This window comes from Thermobia domestica, chromosome 12 (assembly GCF_964235325.1).
Source record: "Thermobia domestica chromosome 12, izTheDome1.hap1.1, whole genome shotgun sequence".
Classification (NCBI taxonomy): domain Eukaryota; kingdom Metazoa; phylum Arthropoda; class Insecta; order Zygentoma; family Lepismatidae; genus Thermobia; species Thermobia domestica.
The window spans coordinates 112,694,200-112,718,321 of NC_137465.1; the positions used below are offsets into that span (position 1 = coordinate 112,694,200).

Genomic DNA, 24,122 nt, shown 5'->3' on the forward strand with positions numbered 1-24,122 from the left:
AAATGTTGGTGCAGAAGTCGTGGTGTGAGGAACTCGTTCGACAACATTTCACAAATGTTCTACAGAATTAAAATCCGGTTACTTAAGGGGCCAAGTCATACACTGCAGCCCCGTGGAATGTTCCTTAAGGCCACATTGCCACGTTAAATGAATCTTGTAGCTGTCACAAAAAAAGAAAAACTTGCAACCCGATCTTTCTATTTACTGCGTACATATTACAACTTCTTGAAAGCAAGAAAGGTATTTCCACCTACGCAGCACTGCTTTCTAGTGCACAAACAGCGGACCTTCTCATTGAAAACGTGTATTTTGGCGCACCTTCCCTGTTCAAAAGAATCCGGTGTTTCGGAAGTGGTGAGACTGTTTTTTTCTTTATGTCAGCGGGAGGGCGACAGCAGGTAGCAAGCAAGACGTCCCAGAAAGTTGCACACTGTTCGACTCCTTGCAAGATGGAAAAAATGTTTTATGACCCTTTCAAGACTATGTGTACATCGTGAAATATCGTAGGGTTTCAATATTTTTTTTATGACAGCTACAAGTTCTTCTAACGTGGCAACCCCCTTGAAGCCAAGCAAGTACCGCAGCGTTTCCCAACCGGTGTGCCGCGGCACACTGGTGTGCCGCGAATGGGCCGCTGGTGTGCCGCGAGGAAATGAAAACAAAATTATTAATTATATAGAAACCTAATTGCAAGACAGGAAATATGTTTATTTAAATTTCACATTACTGTGAACCTCTACAATGAAAAAATACTGTAATTGTAATATATTATTGTACATACATTACTACTACATAGATTGTATTTCGAAAACAGAATTTTATTAATATTTAAAATTGTGACTTATATTAACCATGTTAATAAATTATAAGTTTCACACTGTGTTACTTATCTGTTCATTTTTAATGTTGAAAAAAGTATTAATTATCATTGTTATGACCATTATTGTTTCTTTATTGTTACAGATTATTTCGTAATTTGAAATTTTATAAACTCATTCTATTCTTTCGACAAAGCAAACACTCATACAAATTACCGCAATTCTGTTTTAAAAGTACAAGAGATTTGTTTGTTCGCTCGTAATTTAGTTATCTTCCTTGTGAAAGGTTGGATACATTCTTCGAAAAAGAAAGTGTATTTTTTAAAAGACTGAGTTTTATATTTCATTGGAATTGTTTTCTATTTTTTAATTTGAATGAAAAGTAAGTATAATGATTTACGACGGAGGAAAACCAGTGATCAAGCTTTCTTCTTTGTGAGAAGGAGGTCAGTAATGAAAGAAAACAAATACGACGGTATTTTCTATTTACAAATAATAATAATAATAATAATAATAATAATAATAATAATAATAATAATAATAATAATAATACCTATGAGTGTGCCGCGAGAATTCAAGTTATACCCGTAGTGTGCCGCAAGTTGAAAAAGGTTGGGAAACGCTGAAGTACCGTCATGACTTGTTCGAACAATGCATTGTCGTCCTGGAAAATGCAGTTTTCGTGTGGATGTTGTATTGTATGGTTGTACGTGATTCTCTAATACTTGCAGGTACAAAACGGATGTCTCGCTGCTGTCCATACACAGCAACGGTCTCACTCTATGCCAACAGAAGCATCCTAAACCATGCAGCCGCCCCCACCTGCCTGTACAGTACGCACCATGCACGAGGAATTCAAAGCTTCGTGTTGTCGTCGCTACACATGTAGACGCCCGTCTGAGGTGAGTAGCACAAATCGTTATTTATCGGACCAACATACATTTTTCAATCATCTATAGTCTAATTAGCGTGTTCCTGTGGCCGAGCGCGACAAAGTTGGCGATAAGAGTCTTTAAGACTGGGAAACAAGTGTGTCGTTTGCTGTGGAACTACATTCGTGCGACTGTACCCCGTATAGTTGCGTGGGATATGGGTGTTGTGCATCCACCATTGTTTTGGTCACATAATTCCCGGACAGTGATGGTTCATTTGCTGTCACAATCTGTTTGACGCGACGCTCCTCTCACGTTTGGAACTTCTGTACGCCCCTGCAATTACGTCTGTTAGAGACCGTGAGAGATTTCTCTTCCCACTTCTTGTACACAGGAACGGTCACGTACCATAAGTATTGCTGTCTGTGTAGTATACACCGGCTGACTCACCTATTGCCCCGGTACCCACAATCATGCCCTATTATAATACGGATAAATCCTACCAACATTCCATTGTACCAGTGTGCTTTCTGCGAACATATAGCCTTGAGCGTGTTCTTTCTCTGTAATGCTATTAGTTGAGATGGTCGTGTAAAGCTCGGCTGCTGAGCATACTTTCTTGTGTGGAGGGGTGATCGCAATTCAGTGCACACTCAGTGTATATATACATATATGAATTTCATTGTATTTGAATTATAGTGAGAGTTCTTTACTTGTTTGAAGATAAGAGTAAACTTTACTTTTTTATTCCTTTCCTATTGTTATTTTGTAAAGAAGTAGATAATGTTCAGCTTTATTTCTATTTTTCTTCTTCAATAGTTTTTTTTTTACTTCAAAACAAAGGACTATTACATCTTTCATAAGCAATAGTAAAAGACAATAATAAAGCTAGTAGAAATGATTCAGAGAAGAAAAGAACCAGAAAGAATCAATATTGAGAGGATCTACAACAGAAGTTCATTGGAAAATATTTGTTCTAGCATCAACATTTATTAAAGGCAAACAATTGTAGTAAAAGGTTTCCAAAGCAAAGCTTTCGCTTTTCAGAAAAAATGATATGGTAGTTGGTTTTATTTGTTTTTAGAATTAAATTCCTAAAAGTAAACCACTACATCAATAAAGGGCATTAAATCATACGTGAATGAATTTCTTCTTTTTACTTTGGGCAATAAAAGTTTAAAGGCTTTTGCTATATCAAAAATTAGTGTAATGAGTAATATTTATATTACAACACTTGTATTTATCTATTTCCAGATGTAGTTTTCAAAGTATATTAAATTGGTGATACTTTATAGTGAGATATGCGAAGACATTTTTGAAACATGGCAGTTAGAACTTATATTTAAGGATACTATCACAGAATGTATCCACTAGGACTAAAAATGGATTAAGTCAGTATACACAGAGGGAAGGAACGTATGTGGCGTACGTAGAAACGTAGGTTGCATGCGTAAATAATGTAGTTTTTGCACTTAAAGTACGACTATATATAACATCCAAAGGTACAACTGAAAACGTATGTTTTATAATGCTTTCCGTTTACATGTTAAATCTATACGTACTTTCCATATGACTGTATATAGGCAGCGAGGATCTCATATACAGAGGATGTATATAACATATAGCTGACGTATTTAACATACGTAAACGAAAGGAAATGAAATGATATCTTTAAGTTTTACGTCCCACAGTTATGCCGGTTAGGCTAAAGGAGACGGTGATATGAGAGATGAGTGAAATGAAGAAAGTGGAAGGAAACGGGAGAACCCCGAGAAAACCCACGAGCACGGTGTTTGTCCACCACAAAGTTCACTTGGCGGGGGCTGGGATCGAACCCGGGACCCCAAGCACCAGAGGTGAACGCTCTACCACTGAGCCACCGCGCCCCCCAACATACGTAAACGAATGTAATATACAGTAGACTGTTAGATGTCAGACACCCTGCAGCTGAACGAAGTAACATCTAAGAGGGAGAAAGACAGTACTTATGTAGCATATGAATAATGTATGCACTGTCTAGATTTCCATAGTAAACATATGGATTCCGTATATTTGTACAACGTACAGCTGACCGGATACTGGATTTTTCTCAATCTAGCTATCTATGTAATTTGAATCCAGGACCTTACGGTTGTGAAGTAAGGGTACTAACCATTTAACTTATTCATATAATGAATAGTGGGTTCTAACGTTAGGTGTTGGGAGAAAATAAACTATTCCATTATAGTTTAATATTCCTTTTTAGCACTGAGAAAGTTCTTTATTTTTTTGTAAATTTTCTTGATAACTACACGTAAAAATTTATCCACGTTATTTTATTCAACTTGATATGGCCTATTGACTGATAATATTTGGACAGAAATTAAAAATTAAAAGTTAATGAAAATTTTAAGCACCATTTCATGAACCAAATGGTTTCAAAGGTATTATAAGGAAGAGAAAGAGTTTCATTTTAATAGTTGGTGCTATTTTCATACAGCCTCAATTTTTCCGATTACAAAGTAATTGTTTCTCCTCATTTTTGTCAACATCTTAACGCTTAAAGGTTCACACTCGTTCATGTCATCTTGTTTAGCTCAATGAAATTTATAGATTGGCATATGTCTCATCTTTCGCCACCTTTTTTTTTTTTTTTTTTTTTTTTTTTAAACCAATAGTATTGAAAAATTATAGTTCTTTCCATTTTGTTCAAACAGATATCAGGCGTTTCTGCTAAGTTTACCACTTCCGCGAAGACTTACATTAGCGACAATTAAGTATTTTGATGTATAATCACATGTGTCAGGAATCGGCAAACAGTGGTGAGTACAAAACTAAAAGCTTCACTTTGGTTGGTCAAAAAATATTTTGACACTGTAGTTTATCACCCAAAGTGCATAAGGACTGGCCAGCTGAACAGTGGTCGCGTGTGCTCAGAAGTGATGAAAGTAAGTTCATAATATTTTCTTCCGGTGGGATTAATTATGTTCGACGACCAATCAATGCAGAAAACGATGTTCGGCACTAAGTACCCACTGTTGAGCATGGCGCCTGGCACGTCATGATGTGGGTATGCTTCTTCCCTTTTTGACGTTGGTCCGGTGGTGCTTGTTGAAAGAACTATGGATTATTTCCAATATTGAGACATTCTGGAAACGCATGCTTTGGCCCATGTTAAAGATGAAATGGGACGAAACTGGAGTTTTCTGCAGGACAATTACCTATGCTCATGTCAGAAACCTTTTCGAAAACAGTTAGGCGAGGATGCTTATGGCCAAGTCAAAGCCTAGACCTAAATCCGACCAAGCCTCTGTGGGAAAAAGTAGGTCGAAGACTAAGGCTACGAAAATTTTCCAGCTGGAATCCATTACTGCACTGTTTGATCGAAGAATGGGGCAAATACCGTTGAGCTTCTTAGGTGTTCTCGTAGACTACATGCCATCACACTGTATGACTCCATGCAGTAATTAAGGCAAGAGGTTACGCATTCAAGTATTAATTATCACTTGCAGTTATTCACATTGTTTAGATAAGTTGTTCAGGACCAAGTCAAGCTCCAAAACCCTTTTCATTATATAGGTTATACAGTGACATTTGTCAAAAGACAGCAGTTATATACAAATGCCTGTGATTTTGTCAGTTACGGAAGAAAATATTCCTTATTTTGTGATAATAGCGTATTTAGTGCTGTTAGTCAAATGGCACTACAATTATGAATCATTTTGTTTAGTTACGTTTATATTCTCATGAACATGTTTGTGTCAAAATACTTCTTGTTGCTACTGTATCTTGTATTTTGTTGGAAGGTGAACAATCCAGAACAAATTATATTACCGTACTTCGTCCCAACGCTGAATATTTGAAACCTAAACTTTTATCGTTTGTAGATTATAAATAATGTGTTAGAATTCTACATGTACATTCTCTACAGGCAGGTTGGTTGCCAATACGCAAACTAAGTACACAGTTGTTACGATGCAATTTAAAATTCTTTCTTTATATCTTAATTATTATTCCAGTCACGTAAGTTGTAACATTGGGTTACCATGAAAAAAAATTTTTTTTTGTAGAAAGTAAAAAAAGAGATCTTTTTTGTTTGGTTCCAAGAGTGTAATAAAGTTAACAAAAAAGTGCCAACGGAAGACAAAGAATATGAAAAGATTCAGACGAAAAAGGTAGACAGAAAAAACTCGTCAAGAAAATTAGGACATTTTGAAGTTACCGTAGTGATTCTTTTTTGTTCTCACTATGGAAACTACTGCTGATTAAATTTTTCAACCTAGATGTAAAAGGAATGAAGAATACTAAATTTCCGGATTTTAATATATATGTATATATATATATATATATATATATATATATATATATATATATATATATATATATATATATATATATATATATATGCCTTTCCTAGGATGACTATGTGAACGTTAGAGGGATTTAGAAAAGAGAAAATAGTCACCATATTCCATTTTCTTAACGCCTGGTAAAGGAAAAAATATATATTTTATTCGTATTCGACATGGAAAGAAAGAAAACTGCGCGCATTTGTTCCCTCACTCACGGGCGACATCTCTCTCAGACCACCTTTCTCCCATCCCGTTGTCGTCTCATTAGTCTCGGCCCCACTTCTTATTCGACGCGTGTAGGATTTCATTTGTTTCTGGACGTGGTTAATTGTAATTGTTGCCGGGGTTTTAACGTACTTCATATAAAAGAAAGAGACGAAGAGAGATAGATACTGCCATGAGAGAAAAGCTGTGCTCGTCGCGCGATTAACATGCGAAACTCGTACTCTTGGCACTGAGCTCTTGAAGTTCCTATCTCACAAGACCAGCCAAAACGAGGCACTGTGATGCTACTGCACACGACACTACCCTAGACCACCGCCCCTCCCTTACATCCGATGTTTCCTACCATTCGTCCTCTGGTGGCGCTAGTGTCACTTACGTCATCCGAATAATAAAATAACGGGTAGGAAAATGGGCGGGAAATGAAAGAAGAGGGCTTTTTTCTGGAAAAAGCCCGGTTTTCTCGGTTGGCTTAAACCTTCTCCTTTTGTCTACAAAATAAATCTACTCTTGTACGTACTCGATGTTTGCCTATGAATTGAAAGTGTCTTTTCCCTTTATGGACTGAATACAAAATGTCTGTCAATTGTCTGTAATGTTGTTTGCATGATAAGATGGGAAGGAAATATTATAACCTACGCAGATAGTTATTGTGTGTTTTTGGTTGAGAGATGGAACATGGTTTACATTTTTGACATTTCAACCCCATAAATTCAAGTCATTTTATTACCCTAGTACAAGATTATAATTCTCAGAAAATTTAAGGACCGTTGTTAAGTATGCTTGTCTTGTACATTTCTTAAATATCTCAAACATCGTTATGTTCAGGAAAGCGTGATGTTTATAAGTCCATAAATCATCATGAGAAACAAGAATACTTTATTTTACGGAGGATTCTAGATTTGGAAAGTTAGTACATTTTAGTTATGATGGGGCAAGGAACAGGAAAAGGTGAAAAAAAATTGAGATTAATTCAAATAATGTTACCATTGTTTGGTGCAGAAATGTATTACAAGTAACTATAGCAGTGGTTCCCAACCTCGTTTACCTGGTACCAGTCTTCGTGAACCCTGCATACTTCATGCCCCCTTCCCATCCTTATTGCTCACTTGTCTGTCCCCTTCTACGGTTTCATATCAATCAGTGAATAATGAAAGCTTCAATAACAATAATAGTAATAATTCTCACCAATTTATATTAATTCCTAGCCACACTTGTACATACCTTTGTAGTGCAGTGTTGTTTTCTTTTTTTTTACCATCTTTGCTCTTACTAGTTTTATTTAGTAGTTACTTTGTATTTAATTTATAACTTAACGTTTGTTTGTTACAACATTTGTAGTCTGTATAGCAAACTACCTGAAATGCCTGCTCCTCACACGGGGATAAAAATGTTTATGTGACATAGTATTAATTCTCCTTTGGGTACAAATTTCAATGAAAGTTTAATGATATAATCTCATAAAATACTGTATTTTATGAATAAATTCTATTTCGTTATTATTCTTGGTCTACTGTTATTTGAACAAATATTGCCGTTCCGTTCATGATTAATTGTGCTTGGTATAGGCCTACAGCTATTTGAACAAATATTAGTAAAAGTTCCATTTATGGTTAGTTGTGCTTGGTTTCATGCTGTTTGAACAAACCTTGTTAAAGCTCCATTTATGTTAAATTGTGTTTTCTCCATTGCTAGTTGTGCAAATCTTGCTAAAAGTTCCGTTTATAGTGAATTATACTTAATCTACTGCTATTTGAACAAACCTTGCTAAAAGTTCCTTTTACAGTGAACCGTGCTTAGTCTACTGATATTTGAACAAGACTTATTAAAAGTTGCGTTTATGATGAATTGTGCTAATACATAACCCTTTATAGATATGTAGTTTATAGAACTTTATCGAAATAGCAATATTAATAGTAATGTTAGATTCAACCTGAACATCTCAAGTTTCAACTCCAGGATAAATGTAGTTTATATGTGACAGTAATGCTATTTTTAGGTAAGTGACTGGAAGCGATCATTTATATCTGTATTCGAAATTGAAGGGTATTATTTAATAGAAGAGCATTCTTTGTTGTAAGGCAATCGGGAAAACAATAAGTCTATATAATCTGCCACTAGAAGGTTTCACCCTCCTTCTTGACCTGGGGTTGCGGATCATCAATTACTGTTTATTAAAGTCATAGGTGGCCAAGGAACTGTGAAAGAAATATTTATTTTAGGCATTAACAAAACCAAAATATTAAACAAGGATTATAACAATAATATTTAGCTAGTAAACAAGGGTGCATATATAGAACAATAACGTAGGTGCAAAACCAGAACAAAAAATAAGAAAAGTAATGCAGAAAAATATTGCGGAATGTACGAGTGGCATTGTTGAAAACACCACAGAAAACGACGACGGATGGGTAGTGATGACTAAGGTGTCTTTGATGCCACAACATACACTAGTATAGAGATGTTACAACAAACAAATGCATATTAATCTTGTTCCGGGGTGTCTCAGAACTGATGAGAGACATGGTGGTAGCCCTTTTAGTGGTGTAGAGAGACAGTGTTAGGGAGGAAAAATTTAGTCATACTTGTGCTTATTGAGGAGACGGAAGAATGTGGCATGATGATTATATATTGAAATAGCGCAAGTCGATTACATATTGAAAGCAAGACGTTGAATAGTGTGTAACGGTTTTACATGGGAATTCTTCCTATAAATTTGTAAATATTGTATCAAGAAAGATATCCTTACGATCCTTAAAATTATTGACTATAAACTTTTGACGCAAGTGCGCGATATGGTGAATCAGCAGAGGTAAACCTATTTTATCATGTGTTCAGTATTATGGCATGGGAGTTTGTTCCTATATGCTAAGCTATATGGCGTGTCGTTCTAAAATCTCAAGTCTATTGTAGAGGTTCTATGGGGCTCAATACCAAGCTAGGTGATCAAAAGTTAGGACACTTCTTACGAATGGTTTGTAGGTGTTAAGCAGTAATTTACAGTTTTTAATCCGTAGTTTGTAACAAAACGGTAAAAAAAAAGTCCGTGTATAGCCTTCGTAACAAGTTTCTGAAGCTGGGGTGTCCATTGGAGCTTATCGCGGAAGATCATACCTAAGGATGTGATAGTTTTAGAACGGTGAAGAAGGTGATCGCCTACTCTTATGTCCATTAAATTCGGATTATGCTGAACTTTCCAGAATAAGTAGTGTTTGATTTTGTCTTCGTTAACTAACAGCCACCATTGATTACTAGGCCAGTCAATAAGGACTGATTTAGGGTGGAATAAGGAAAAATGTTGGAAAGCTGCAACTAATTTTATTTTCTTAGTAAAAGTGTCAATAACAACATACTAATTTTGCACCTCTCTACTACCCCGGGTTTGACCGTCATGTTGGAAAAATGGCCCCAAAATTAGTTTAAAACAACAACAGATAGAAACAACATTATCTTTCGGACGACCATGTTTCATTCCAGAAGAAATCTTGTAATACTTTTTCATGTATGAGGAATGGCATCTCGCTTCAGTAGCAGTTAAATAATGAACATTGCCAATCCTAATGCGAACTTCTTTGCTCCAGTAGTCATTTCTTCTCTCGGCTGCTTCCACAATAGAATTTTTAACCTAAATGGTTTCGACGCTATGTATACTCTCAAGCTCACACAAGTTTTTTACTTCCTCTCTTTAAAAGCTCATCTGATGTACACATTACCCACAATATAGGCAGCCTTCCTGAAAACTAAATCTTAGTACTTCTGACCTAAGGATTGTTGGCATAGGTAATGAAGTACGTAGGAAATCAAAGCTACTTCTTACTTTTGAGTAAACTTTTCTAAACTTTTTATGAACCGTAACGCTTTTCAGTCCCTTAAGTTGCATTCCTTTTCATCTTTCACTTTAATACTGCAATCTACTAAGATTTTCAGTCCCTTTTCTTTTACTAAACACATAAGACCACCGCTGAGATGTCTTTCACAGATAAAACATTTTTCAGCTGACGACATCTTGAACATAGATGATTCAATAAATCTGATTATTTGTTCTCAGTTACATTTGCAATGAATGAAAATGTATAAATTTATATCTGATAAAAAAATCACTAAAACAAAATAATATCAGAAAATTTTCGTTAAGATTCTGCTACAAAGTTATGTTGAAAATGAAACTTGTAATTAACCACGCCTATAACATCTAAACGGTGCATCCTACAGAAAAAATGAAGAGAACCTTTCTTGTAGAGAGTTTAATGTATTTTTTTTAATAACATGTTTTGCTCTAAAATGCATTCCGTGCAAGATATTTACAGTAAACTAATTTTTGGCGTCATTTTTCCATGATGGCGATCAAATCCAGGGTGGTAGAGGGATGCAAAATTAGTGTTATTATTGACATTTTTATTAAGAAAATAAAATTTGTTCCAGGTTTCCAACATTTTTTCCTTATTCGACTCTTTAATGACTGGCCTATGTACACCATTGGAGAAATGCTATATAGTGGCCTACAAATATGAGTTAATCTGTTGTATTGTTTTGTAATGTTAGAAAGGCTGTACCGCTAGCATATTGGAATAAATAAGTATGTGAAGCTGGAGATGGTAAATCCGGAGCATATAAAGTGTATAGAAGAGACGATAAGCTAGAGTCTCGCGGGACTCCTGTGTGTGTGTAGGTGGGGGACTGGATGTGGTAAGGTGTTTTCTACACTGGCATAAACAATACGATTAAGTATGAAAGAATATATGACTTGGAGATACGAAAGAGAGAGATCCAATTTAAGAAGTATATAAAATAATCCGTAGTACCAAATCCAGTCGAATGCGTTTCCAGCTTTATCAATAGGAGGCAAGACAGAAGAGATTAATTAGAATGATTGGTAAGAATGGTGGTTAGGCGAAGTAATTGATCATTTATGTTGTAATGACTGTAGTTGACATCAGTGATATAATTATCTAAAAGTACAACTAGAAATTTTCAAACATTACCCAGGATGAAAGTTAGTTGAATTGGACGATATGATTGTACTTAATGCGGTGATTTGTTCGGTTTCAGAAGCATACATACTTCATATACCTTTCAATTATAGTTACAAGTTAGGAATACAAATGTATATTTCCTGAGTTACAGGATTATTGTTGTCTAAAGTGTGATGGATGGAATGCTGAAGTAATTGTTTTATTGTGTTTTCGGAAGCTCTGGGGCTGCAGCGGTGAACGCAGGGAAGAAAGGTGAAAACTGACTAGAGATGAATGATGAACACTGCTGCTTTCTTTTTATCTGTATGCAAAGATCGGTCATTCTGTATTCGAGCAATTTACTTTTTTGCCCACTTAGAAGATGAAGTTTTTTCCAATATTTTGTGAAGTGTGACTCTGTGTTCAACTGATTGTAGGTTTTGCTCCAGTTAATTCATTTATAACAATATAATTATGCGCCGTCCGTTGCCATCTAAAGACTGCTTTATTTGCTGAACTTACGATCGAAGTTGGTCACAGTAAATGAGTACAATACTGGCCGAGCAACAGTCTGCATATGATTGTTGCATGCCAACAGTGAATGTGGTAGGATTTCATACGGCACTCCGCATCGCTTCCTGTTCTTGTAGTTTTTGATATAGTTTGGATAACGAGAGCGTAATAACTTCTCTCGGGTAGCTTCCGACTACGTCGATTTGTCTCGTTTGGTGTCTGTTAATGGTGTAGAAATATGAGTGGGACCTTCAACTAATCCTGGTTTCTTGTGCCTGATCCAAAAGGATCCATACCGGATGTGTATGAAGACACAAGGTAGTAGGTCTATGTAGGTAATGAATACTCGTTTCTATAGATGCTACTGGTAGTTCTAGCCAAGACCTAAAAACACAACTAATCACGTGATAATTTTCCCTAACGAATCGCCACTGTGGAAATCGCAAAATGCGTGAAGACTTAGATTGTACGTGAAAGCGAAACTCAACCCCTAAAAATTACATAACATGACGAAATTGGTTAACTGATCTGGCATAGAATGGCAAAATATTAATAATGACATAAAATTAGTAGTATACAATTTTAGTTTTGAATTTTACTTTAGTTACTAATTATAAGTGAAACTATACGTAGTGCTCTTTCTGACAGCTTATTAGATATTTCAGTAAGTTTAATGCCATGTATAAACAAATTTACTAGTAAACTCGTCAGTATGAGTTGAATACAAAACCTAGTCAAACATGACCATTGACCTTTCGGATTATAGACAAGAAAGTTTTTTGAAAAAGCGAGAGATTGGCACCAGCAGTAACATCAACGCTAAAAAGAAATGACACAAACACATACAAACCCATTAATAAAAGAGAAAAAAGAATCAGTGTGTGAATTACTGACAGACGAAGTGACATTATAGAACACGACATGTGCTGTGCAACGGTGGCAAGGGTTGGTTGACATCTGTTGCTGTTCAGGGGATTATAATGATAAATGGCTATTTGACAGCAGCAAAACGGCCACGCTTTGGGGGCTGCGGGTTTCGAATACCAAGATCATGCATCAATTCATATGTGTTTTGTGTATATACGGTACATATATACATGTTCTGTGCGGATATATTCAACTCAAACCACCATACGCTAAACTACAATGATAAATCCAACGCGTAAATTCTTGCATCAGCACAATCTCTCTCTTCATGTAAAAAAAAATTGTGTTATCTACAGGAAGTTACAAATCTCTCACCTCAAATACATTATTTGGAAAGAAATGTCAATAGTGTAACATGGAAGTTAGATTTAACAAAACTGATGCATTGCAACTATATAACATGGAATACCAACGTTATGGACATATTATCTTGTCGAAACAAGAAATCAATTGTTTTAAGCAAAATTTAACGTTCAGTCTTATTGTCCGTGTGGGATGTAGTTCTGTAACTAAATGTGGCATAAGAAATATATATCCATGTAAACAGCAATGTCAAATCCAAAGTAGTAATCTCCTACTTTGTCCTTATATTGCAATTGAATGGAGTAGAAATCTACTGCCACTTAAGGTTCTAATATTAATTAACATAGAGCGAAAACGACAGTATAAGGAGAAAACATTTATATATATGAATTCAGGATCCAAAGAATATACGTATTTCATTTCAACTCCTATTCTTCTACTGAAACAACAAGTAGGAGGAACAAATACAACTTTTGGTTGTAATAATCATTCTTGAAATGAAGCGAAATGAAATCTTTCAGTTTTACTTCCCATGATTACGCCGGCTAGGCTAAAGGAGACGGTGATGATAATATATGAAGGAAATGATGAAATGAAGAAAGTGGGAGAAAACGGAATAACCCAGAGAAAACCCAGGCACACAGTGTTTGTCCACCACAAAGCTCAGTTGGCGCGAGCTTGGATCGAACGAAGGACCCCATGCACCAGAGGCGAACGCTCAACCACTGAGCGGCCACGACTCAATATTCATTCTTGAATACAACAATATAGCCAGAGTGGATTTATCGCCAGACCAGGGCTCATATTGTAAAAAAATAAGAAGCAAGACTAAAAAATACATAATTTAAGTAATAATAATAATAATAATAATAATAATAATAATAATAATAATAATAATAATAATAAACACATGCTCTTATTATGTTTCATAGTACCTTTTTTACTCCTGTTTCATTTACTTTTATGATTAAGGAAAAAATCAAAATAATCATTTAGTATTGCACTAGAAATATAAATTTCAACAGCAGAAAATAAAACATAAACATAAATTAGAATTGCTGAATTTTGTGCTACATATGAGATCGCTGAATGTAGAATAAATTTCACCCTATTCTGTTCCTTTTAATGATACTTTTGGCGTTTGAACATTCAAAACATTGGAAGTTTGGACTTAGCAAATTTGTCGCAAAAGTATATACTTTATCAATGAAATTCATCCTGTCCTAACAGAACTCTACTAGTATACTTTAGCAGGTTTGGTAGGCACATGAAATATTATGCCTTGCAGGTCTTTCATTTCTTACTTTTGAACTATTAAAACTGTTGTTTGGACCTAGTCAAATTTTTCAAAAAATAATATAATTGCTGTTAAGAGTAAGAAAACGTCTGTCAATAAAGTTAAATTGAGAGACGAGAAAGTAAATATTAAGATGGACGAATAGCTGTAGTAAAAGCAGTATGTACTGCTAATCAAAATTTACTTAAAATCAATGAAAGATGAATAGTTTTCGCAATAGAGAAACATTCTAGTTTTATGATTTGTCATAGTTTACTTATTCACTGAAACATGTCATTATGGGCAGTAGTATATATATATATATATATATATATATATATATATATATATATATATATATATATATGTGTGTGTGTGTGTGTGTGTGTGTGTGGAGAAAATATCAACAAAATTGAATCAGATATTTATCAGAAAAATCAATTCGTCTCAAATTTACTTACGTTTAAGATGAAATGAAATCATAACAGCATAGCATTTTTGACAATAATGAGATAGAAGTGAGAACAATATTCGATTGTCGTTGAAATTATTGATTTTACTGCATCAGGTCATTTTTCTCTTGATCTGTTATCCTTTTTGTTTAGAGAAAAGAAAACAACATTCCAGTGTGGCCATTTTTGCTGTCATTGAAGTAAAACGCACCTGTCTCTTCAGACATTTCACAAACTGAATACTACAAAAATAAGCAATTTTCTTTTGTGAAAGGTTTTAGAAATTGCAGAATAATACATAACAGAATGGAGAAATATTGATCATTCAAAAAATGTCTGTTGAAATAACTAGACATGATATATCTTATATCATGACAAACAATTTACATTTTTTTTTACTTTTGTTTTTTTCAATTAACAATAATATATCGAATAATATATGTTAAAGGTTCAGAAATGGCTTGTGTTATGATAACAAATGGGCAACATAGTTCAAGAAGTGAGCATCTCTGGGGTAAGCGTCTACAAAAGTCTATCAGACTATTAATAGTGTAATGTCTGGCCAATCATATTACTTTCCATCTCCATTATTTCTGGCTCTCGAAAACTAAGATTCCTAAAACTTAATTTTAGTATCCAAGTAACTTCGGAAATCAACTCGCAGCTTTGAAGAACACTGGAATAATAATAATAATAATAAAAAACGCAACTCGCACGAAAAGAATTTGTGCTACGTATTTGGCTACAAAAGAATATTTATGCAAAAAAAAGTCAAGCTGAGGACTTGTTTATTTTATGTTATTCAATAAGGAATTAAATTTATTATAAAGTTATTTTTCACTAAAATATTAACATTAGCAATTTAAGAAAGAAAGACCCGTTACATAGTCGGCCAGGTTCTATGTTCAGCAATTTTAATCGTATTTGGTGAGACTAAAGAGAAACATTGAATGAAACATGACGATGATTAGCAAAGCATAATTTGGAAGTCTAGAGGAAGAGCAAAAATGTGATTTACTCTGATTAATCTTATGTAGAAACTTTTTTATTGAAGACCTCAGCCTGATGAAAGATATAATCTAACAAATCAAGAAAATTTTGCAATTTGATCAATAAGTAAAACAATAATTACATTTCAACATATGTTACATTGTTACGTACATACTAAAGTACTCCATTCAAATTTACCAATGTACAGTCATGTCCAAAATTTATTGTCGCATGTCTATAAATATGTTGTTGTAGGAATATAATTTGATGATGAATTCGCCTGGTACTTCTTATAATGTTAGTATGAGTATAATCGCAAAGACATGTATGTGGCAAATTTTATGTCAAAATAGCAGTAGCAGTAAGAACAATAAAACGAAAATAAAACTTTCTTGTCCATTTAACAACATTTTGTTTCAGTCATTCTAATTTTCGTATTTATAATTCTTTTCCTATGAAATTTACAACAAATATACAGTTCCCGATTATACACATAGTATCAGTATTAAAAATACCCTACAAAATTATTATCAAATTATATTCTTAAAAGAAGGCAGTTAAGATATGCGACAATCATTTTGGAGATGAGTGTACGTAAGCATGAATTAATATGCTTGGATTTGTACGTTTCATACTTTATGATCAATTTTACATTAACAAATGAGAGTAGTAATAATATCATATAAGATACACACACACACACACACTAGAACACCATACTACAGAATACATTGCAGGACAATATGATACATCCATGGGATATTTAACGCGTTCACAAGGTAGCAAAGTCGATTTTGGGGGTTATTTACAACATATTTCATCTTCAACTTTTCTATCTGAAAACCCTTTCAGGATTCATGTCCAGATATAGTAAATAACTCGTACAATATTAGTGATAGCTTTCCTATGTACATGAACATAATCCACAATCTATGTACTTTTTTTTAACTCTTTTTAGTAATCGGACTTGATTCCATTGTGGTCTGAATTGCACATTTACCCTGTTTTGTAATTGTTTAAGATGAATATTTTGCTTAATAACTGTAGAATGTTATATTTTTTGTATATTGTCAGTAAAGGCCTAGTACACAAAAAGTCATAAAATGTATAGTTTAAACTACTAATATATTAAAATGTTTATGGATACAGCCGTAAAGATATAATACACTGGAAATCTTAACAACACAATTAGGAAGGAAATTTTGAAAGTCGACTAGGACTCATGATAAAAGTATTACACTGGCATTTCCTGTGTAAGATTGTAAAAAGCTTTCAAAAACCTAAGTCACGATTTAACTTTTTCTTCAAACCAAGGTCCTCTTGATTTTGAAGTTAAAACCTGTAGCTGTACATCTAGACATGAGTATATTCGGATTTAGGTTTATTCAAATTTTTACAAAAAAGGGAAGAAAAATAGCTTACTGTTATTTAGAATAACACTTAGAAGAAAAAAACATAAACTAAAATTTAAATTACATGATTTTATTGATTTCTTCAGTTTTAGTCAAATGTCGTTTTCTTTCTCGGAGAGCTCCTTCATGGCTAAACGGGTAGCGTACGCGCCTTTCGCCTGGGAGACCAAGGTTCGATTCCTGGCAGTAGCTCATGTGGTTCGGATACCACGTTAATCACTAGGTCCTCGTTTCATATAGTTTCATATAGCTGAAAGGGACGCAAAACTTAAAATCAACTCCACTTCACTACTTTCTCGAAATGAATTTGCATTACATTTAAACTTAAAATTACTTAAATTACCTTTCGTAATTAAATAGTAAGATAAGAGCATATTCAAATTTAGTGTTCACACACAAGAAGAACATTTAAACAATTTTGAAGAAGAAATCAACATTATCAAACCATTAAAAATCAGGTTCACTTAAAAAAAAAGAGAGAAGTATTTGTCATATAAATCAATGGACTAAAGTTCTAAGGTGTACACACGAGGTATTCGACACTCTTAAATAATTTTCGTTCATTTCAATATTTGAAAATCTATGATGTTTTTAAATTACACGAGTATATTGTAATTTTGACAACATTATACTAACAAACATTACATTGTTTACACCACAAGAGATGAAAATACCTTATGAACGCGATAAATATAATGCTTTTTAAGTTCATGCACATGGCAGGTATATACTCGTGATTCTGCCTTAATTCTCAGACCGTATAATAAGGGGTCTGGTTTGGAATAATTTCCTCATTAAAGAATATTCAGTTGAATGCACAATAATGACAAACTATTGTATCGAAACAATGACCTACATATGTTAAAATCAATTCTTCTTTATAGATGCAAATTGCATATTTTGAAACTCTACAACCGATTACATTGATAAGACTCACTGCGAATGGTAAAATCAACGTGTGCGTGATTGAGTGAAATTGAAGGAGTTGAAAAATTATTCACACCTTTTACAACAAGCAAGGCTCTTTCGTACCCTGCGTGACAGGAAGGCATACCCGCGTAAAACACTTTTGCACACAGGAAATAATCATTAGCATACTTCTCCTCACATCGGACGATTTCACAAGTGGTAAGCAGAACCAACCAAGGTGTAAATCACATCATGTAAACCCACTGCAAAACGCAACCGCACAAGCAAAATACAACAGATTTACGACGCGTCTATCTTGATTTCAACATTCGTGCAAACTTGGTTACGTTTCATATAGTGTCTTATGCATACGATATAATCTGTGAAGAAAGAGAAAGAGAAAATAAAGAGCAGATGTTTCTAAGTAAACGATTAGTTTTCAGCATTTCGCGAAAGAACAGGAATTTCGGTAGAATTTTAATAAAAGTGTTCCTCAGAATCATCAATATAATACAACGTAGCACATTTATCCATAAACAAGAAATACATAAGTATATATAATAATAAAAGTACTGATACTTCGTACGTCATTAAAACTTACATGTCATCGGATTTGTTTAAAATACGTCTTACTGAAGTCAATCCGAAGTCTCGTTGTGAATATACTTATGTATAACTAGATATTCGGATTTACTACATGTTATACAAATATGTTATACTACATACAAATATGTTAAACAAATATATTACATGTTATACTATACGTAAAGTAAATCCAAACTTTAATGGCCAACAACTCAGGAGTCGAAGGTTTTCAGAGTAAACTATTTCATGCTCCTACTAATTAACTCATCGCCTATCTTCACGTCAAGTTTGGTTAACATTGAATGTGGTCTGTAGATCGCACACGATACATAATATCCTTGTTATTCACTTTTGTTACAAAAATACAATGAAAGCAGACCCGAAGCCAAAACACAAAAACAGAGAGCCAAGATACATTTTTGACGGGGTAGGATCTAATTTTCTGAGTTCGCCTATTTGTCTTTACTTTTTATTTTTGGAACATACATTTATGTAAAGGAACAACTGAAAGTTTCTGGAAGGCATCCCTGGATACCCTCTAGTTACATGCATGAACGAAGGACAAGAATAAAGAATATTATAACATTACCAGCTCACAGCTAAAGGAAATCGATGAACGACTGAAATGTAAGTGAATGGTGTCGAATTTAATGATGATATAATGGCAAGGCAGGAGAAACTGAAAGAATATGAATGGATGTTTCACATACAGTACACGTCCTCAAAATCTGTAACAAAGTATATTACAAGGTACCGAATGTTTAGATTTTGAAGCTATGAACTATTAAACAAAGCATGAGTAGAAGTGAAAACCACAAAACAGCATTTTGCTCCCTGTGTTCTTCACACGAGCCATACCGTATTGCATTAGGTAATTTTTAAAAGCGCTTTTGTAATTGTTTAGAAGTGAGCAAGTGTAGGTGTAAATAGAAATAATTATTAATCATGGTCATAGAAATAACACACTTCGAAATGTATTACTGCAATTATTATTATTATTATTATTATTATTAGTAATTAACTAACTAACTAGCTCTATGGCCTATGGAACCCGGAGGTTCAATGCCGCGTTCACAAATGCTCTCCACTGACTTCTATCCTTAGCTAACTGCATCCAGTTTCTACTTTGTATTCCTATCTCTGCGAGATCCATCTTAATATTGTCCTCCCATCTGCGCCTAGGTCTTCCTAATGGTCGTTTTCCGATTGGTCTTCCTGTCAAGACTTTGAAAGCGTTTCTACTTTCTTCCATTCTAGCTACATGACCCGCCCACCTAAGCCTCCTAGACTTAACGACCCTAACAATGTTGGGTAAACCATATAAATTATGTAGTTCCTCGTTATGAAGTTTCCGCCATTCCCCATTCCCGTTCCTCTTGGGTCCGAATATTCGTTTCAGCATCTTGTTCTCAAATACTTTCAGTCTATGTTCTTCCCTCAGAGTAAGTGACCATGTTTCGCAACCATACAAAACAACAGGCATGATTATCGTTTTGTATATTTTAAGCTTCAAATTCCTCGACAGAGTTCGCGACGACAAAAGATTTTGAACCGAATAGTAACACGAATTCCCTGCTTTTAGTCGACATTTAATTTCTCCGTGAATATGATTTTCCTGGGTCAATATTGATCCTAGATATTTGAAACTACCCACTTTATCAAAAGTATTATTTAATATTTTAACGCATCCATAATTTGCTGTATTCCGGTCCCGCACTTCCATGTATTTAGTTTTCTCTGCATTTACTTCTAAACCCATCTCCCTGCAAGCGTTTCATAAGATCTCTGCATTTCTTTCTATTGTTCTTCTATAATCACCTATTAAATTTACATCATCAGCATATGCCATAACCTGGTGAATACCGTCCAACTGTAGGCCCTGGTTGCTATCTTTGATTTTCCTTATAGCGTATTCCAGAACGAAGTTAAATAATAATGGCGACAACGCATCTCCTTGTTTCAGGCCATTTTCTACGTGAAAGCTCGTGGACAAAAATTTTCCTACCCGGACTTTATATTGGGATTCATTTAAACATATCTTAATTAACCTAATTAGCTTTCTCGGTATTCCAAGTTCTGTAGGAACGTTGTATAATATTTCTCTCCTAACCGAGTCGTACGCCTTTCTAAAATCAATAAACAGTTGATGTACCGGGGTATCGTATTCCCACTTCTTTTCGAGTGTTTGGCGAATGGTAAATATTTGGTAGATAGTTGATCGATTTTGTCTAAATCCGCACTGATAATCTCCAATAATTTCATCTTCGTATGGGATCAGTCTTGCTAATAGAATATTTGAAAGGATTTTATAGGATGTGGACAGAAGAGAAATGGCTCGACAATTATTACAGTCAGTTTTGTCGCCTTTCTTGTGAATTGGAACAATGATTGATTCTTTCCATTCTTGTGGCAATTCTTCCTTGTTCCAGATAAGAAGAATGAGTTTGTGTATCTTGTTCCACAATATTTTGCCTCCAGCTAAAATTAGCTCAGCCGGATTTCATCTACACCCGGAGATTTGTGTTTCTTTAATTTCTTTATAGCGGTTTCTACTTCTATTCGGTTGGGTTCTGGAATATACGGCTCTGCGGTGTGTATTTCCTTTTCTCCACGCACACTAGTTTTTGGTTGCGTGTTAAGCAAATCGTCAAAGAAATCTTTCCATCTATTTAAGATGCTATCCGTGTCAGTGATAACTGTACCATCAGATTTCTTTAATATATAAGCACGAGGTTGATAGCCTTTCTTGAATTTGTTGATTCCCTTATACATGTCCCGGATGTTCTTATTTTTACTATTATCTTCAAGTTCCTTAATTTTAGCTTTCAGAAAATCGCGTTTCTTTGTTCTAAGAGTTTTGAGAGTTTCCCGCCTGATATCTGCGAAATTTTGTGTATTGTATATTTCAGATGTAAAGCATCACGGGCAGTAGCCAATGCTGTGCGATATTCCGCGCGGTGTTGCCGGATTTCAGACTCCCCCTTCCCTTCTCGCTCTTCCTCTAGTTGAGATTATTACACATACATTGGCAACATTATTCACAATGTAAATATACTATTCCAGCAAACTCAAAGATTTTGGCTGTGTATCCTAGAAATATATATAGCAACTGAATAACCTACCTATTAACTTATTCCAGTGGAACTGCTAAACTTTCGTCTTCAACACTACTTTCACTGTCGTCTATGTCAATTAATATTTCGCCATTGTCAGAATCTGACTCTTGTAAATTTATTATTATTAGTTCCAAAAAATATAAACACAAAAAATTAATTCTTCGAGCTTCACTTCGTAGCACTTAAAAAAAAAAGAAAGAAAGAAAGAAAGAAAAAGAAAAAAAGAAAATTCCGCACTTGTACTCTGTTTCCTTAAATACATTGTTTTAACTATAATTTTGGAGAACAAATGAACTACTACGAAAGAAAGCAACCCACACACTGATGGATTCTGTTTATGCTAGAAGAGAAGTTGCGTTCCTACACACACAACTAGCTCCTTTACTCCCATGTCTGTTCCTATAATAACATTTGGTTGAGAATTTATACTTGATGTAGGTCTCACAACAACAATCCATCTGATTCGTAAGCAACACGATATGGTCGAGTTTGTTTTGGGTTACAATAATTTATGACACCACTCAGACGCCTGGTGCTTTTGCATCCCTGCTAGAGGAGTAAAGAAGGAGTACGTAATTGGCCACACATACGTAAGGTGTTGAAACGAAAAAAAACAAATCATACTGCGTTTCTTCTGTCAAATAAGGAAGAATCTTGCATGAAGGCAATTTCAAAACAATATTACGAATGTCCCATACCTTCTGTTCTTATATATATACGAATCAGATTGCAGAGGCTTGTTATTTAATTCGATCGCTTACTATTCTCAAGGGTGTAGAAACGGGGGAAAAGGGAGCCTTGACTTTCCAAACTATTTCCAGCCCCGAAATGAGGTTCATCTGGTATATGTTTAGTAAACTTATTTAATAGTTAATGCAAATTAGGAACGTTTATAATAAAATACGATTTTTTAAAAAAAGAAAAAAAGAAAACATCATCAATACAATTTGAAATCTTGAAATGAAATCTTTGAGTTTTACGTCCCACGGTTATGCCGGTTAGGCTAAAGGAGACGGTGATGATGAGAGATGAATGAAATGGTGGAATGAAGAAAGTGGGAGGAAACGGGAGAACCCCGAGAAAACCCACGCACACGGTGTTTGTCCACCACAAAGTTCACTTGGCGGGAGCAGGGTTTGAACCCGAGACCCCTAGCACCGGAGGCGAACGCTCTACCACTGAGCCACCGCAATACAATTTCTGTACCTAATTACAAGGACGCTGATTTCTCTGTAATTTTTTTTGGGGGGGGGGGGCATTCAGATGCAGAAAGCATATATGATAATTTTAAGACTAATTGCATTCAAATTATGCCTAATATTGCAAATTTACAAATAAAACGAGGGGGCCCTGGCTCCCTCAGTCCCCCCAGGATCGGCGCCCTTGCCTAATTAAAGTAACTAACATTAATTATATGCTTTATATTCTCATTTCTCTAACTGGACGCTCACCGTGTGATCTCACTACTATATTATTGCATAATAATATCTCAGTTGATATTTTTTCGAGTTTTTTTTTCCTTTAGTATTTTAACCTACATAAACACAAAGTCGGAAAAACAGACTGCTAGAAACAGCATTTGTTTTCTTATGATTAGGTTATTGATTTATCTCTTACAATCCGGTTTTCAACTTCAGTACTGTCAAGATCCGTCTTTTGTTAAGGTAGCATCGAGAAGACATAATATGTGTATAGTATACATGGTGAGTTAAAATGCTTTCATATTCTGAAAGAGGTCATTTGTTCTGTTTTTAATATGTGAAAAGCTTTCCTCCCCCTGAAAGTAATGTTCCCCTAGAACAAACTGTTGGTTACACCTCTGAATATCCTTTAATAAAAGTTGAGTTCCATTTCCAAATCGAAGAAAAATCCACTGGAAATTAGACGGGACTCAACGCTCGTTTTACTAATTGTTTTATATGGAAACCTTTCAAAGCGTGTATCATGACAACCAGTTGTCATAAAAAGATGTAGTTTTCACGTATGTGTTCCTAATTCTTTTCTCTACTTCGTAAAGTGAGCAGTTAATGTGCTAATACAATATTTCTAATAAGCGCCTCTGCTATTGTCAAGATTCGCAGTAGCGCGAGAAGTCAGCGTGCAGAACTGCTTGTCGCGAATTGTCAACACCGGTCAAAGCCAATTGGACGCCGCGTGAAGCCAACTCAAGGCCATGCCGCTTATCATTTGAAATCTGCTATAGTTATTTCATTCGGATTTTGTAGCCAGCGTAATTTTGCCTGTTTTCTCTTCTCTGCTAGTTTTATGCATTCCTGGTCGAACCATGGTTTGCTCCTACGTATTTCCGCGTGTCCCAATTCTTCTTTTGCTGAAGTTTTAGTGCTATCTCTAATTTCAATTCAGGTATCCTCAACACTAGTACACTCCGAATCTTCTAAAGCCGAGAATCTATTCGAAACTTCAATCTGGTATTTCTCTCTTAC

General features: G+C 34.8%; 1 protein-coding gene and 1 long non-coding RNA gene across 2 annotated transcripts in view; one reads left to right on the forward strand and one right to left on the reverse strand.

Annotated features, from left to right (window-relative positions):
- Window positions 1–24,122, reverse strand: part of LOC145666078 (limbic system-associated membrane protein-like) — a 743,072-nt gene that overhangs the window by 187,257 nt on the left and 531,693 nt on the right. The window lies entirely within an intron of this gene.
- The window catches only part of LOC145665773 (uncharacterized), a 148,557-nt gene that overhangs the window by 41,341 nt on the left and 83,094 nt on the right, over window positions 1–24,122 (forward strand). Inside the window, exon 2 of the long non-coding RNA XR_014127642.1 lies at window positions 1,550–1,720. This is a non-coding gene — a long non-coding RNA (uncharacterized LOC145665773). The remainder of the gene's footprint in view (window positions 1–1,549; window positions 1,721–24,122) is intronic.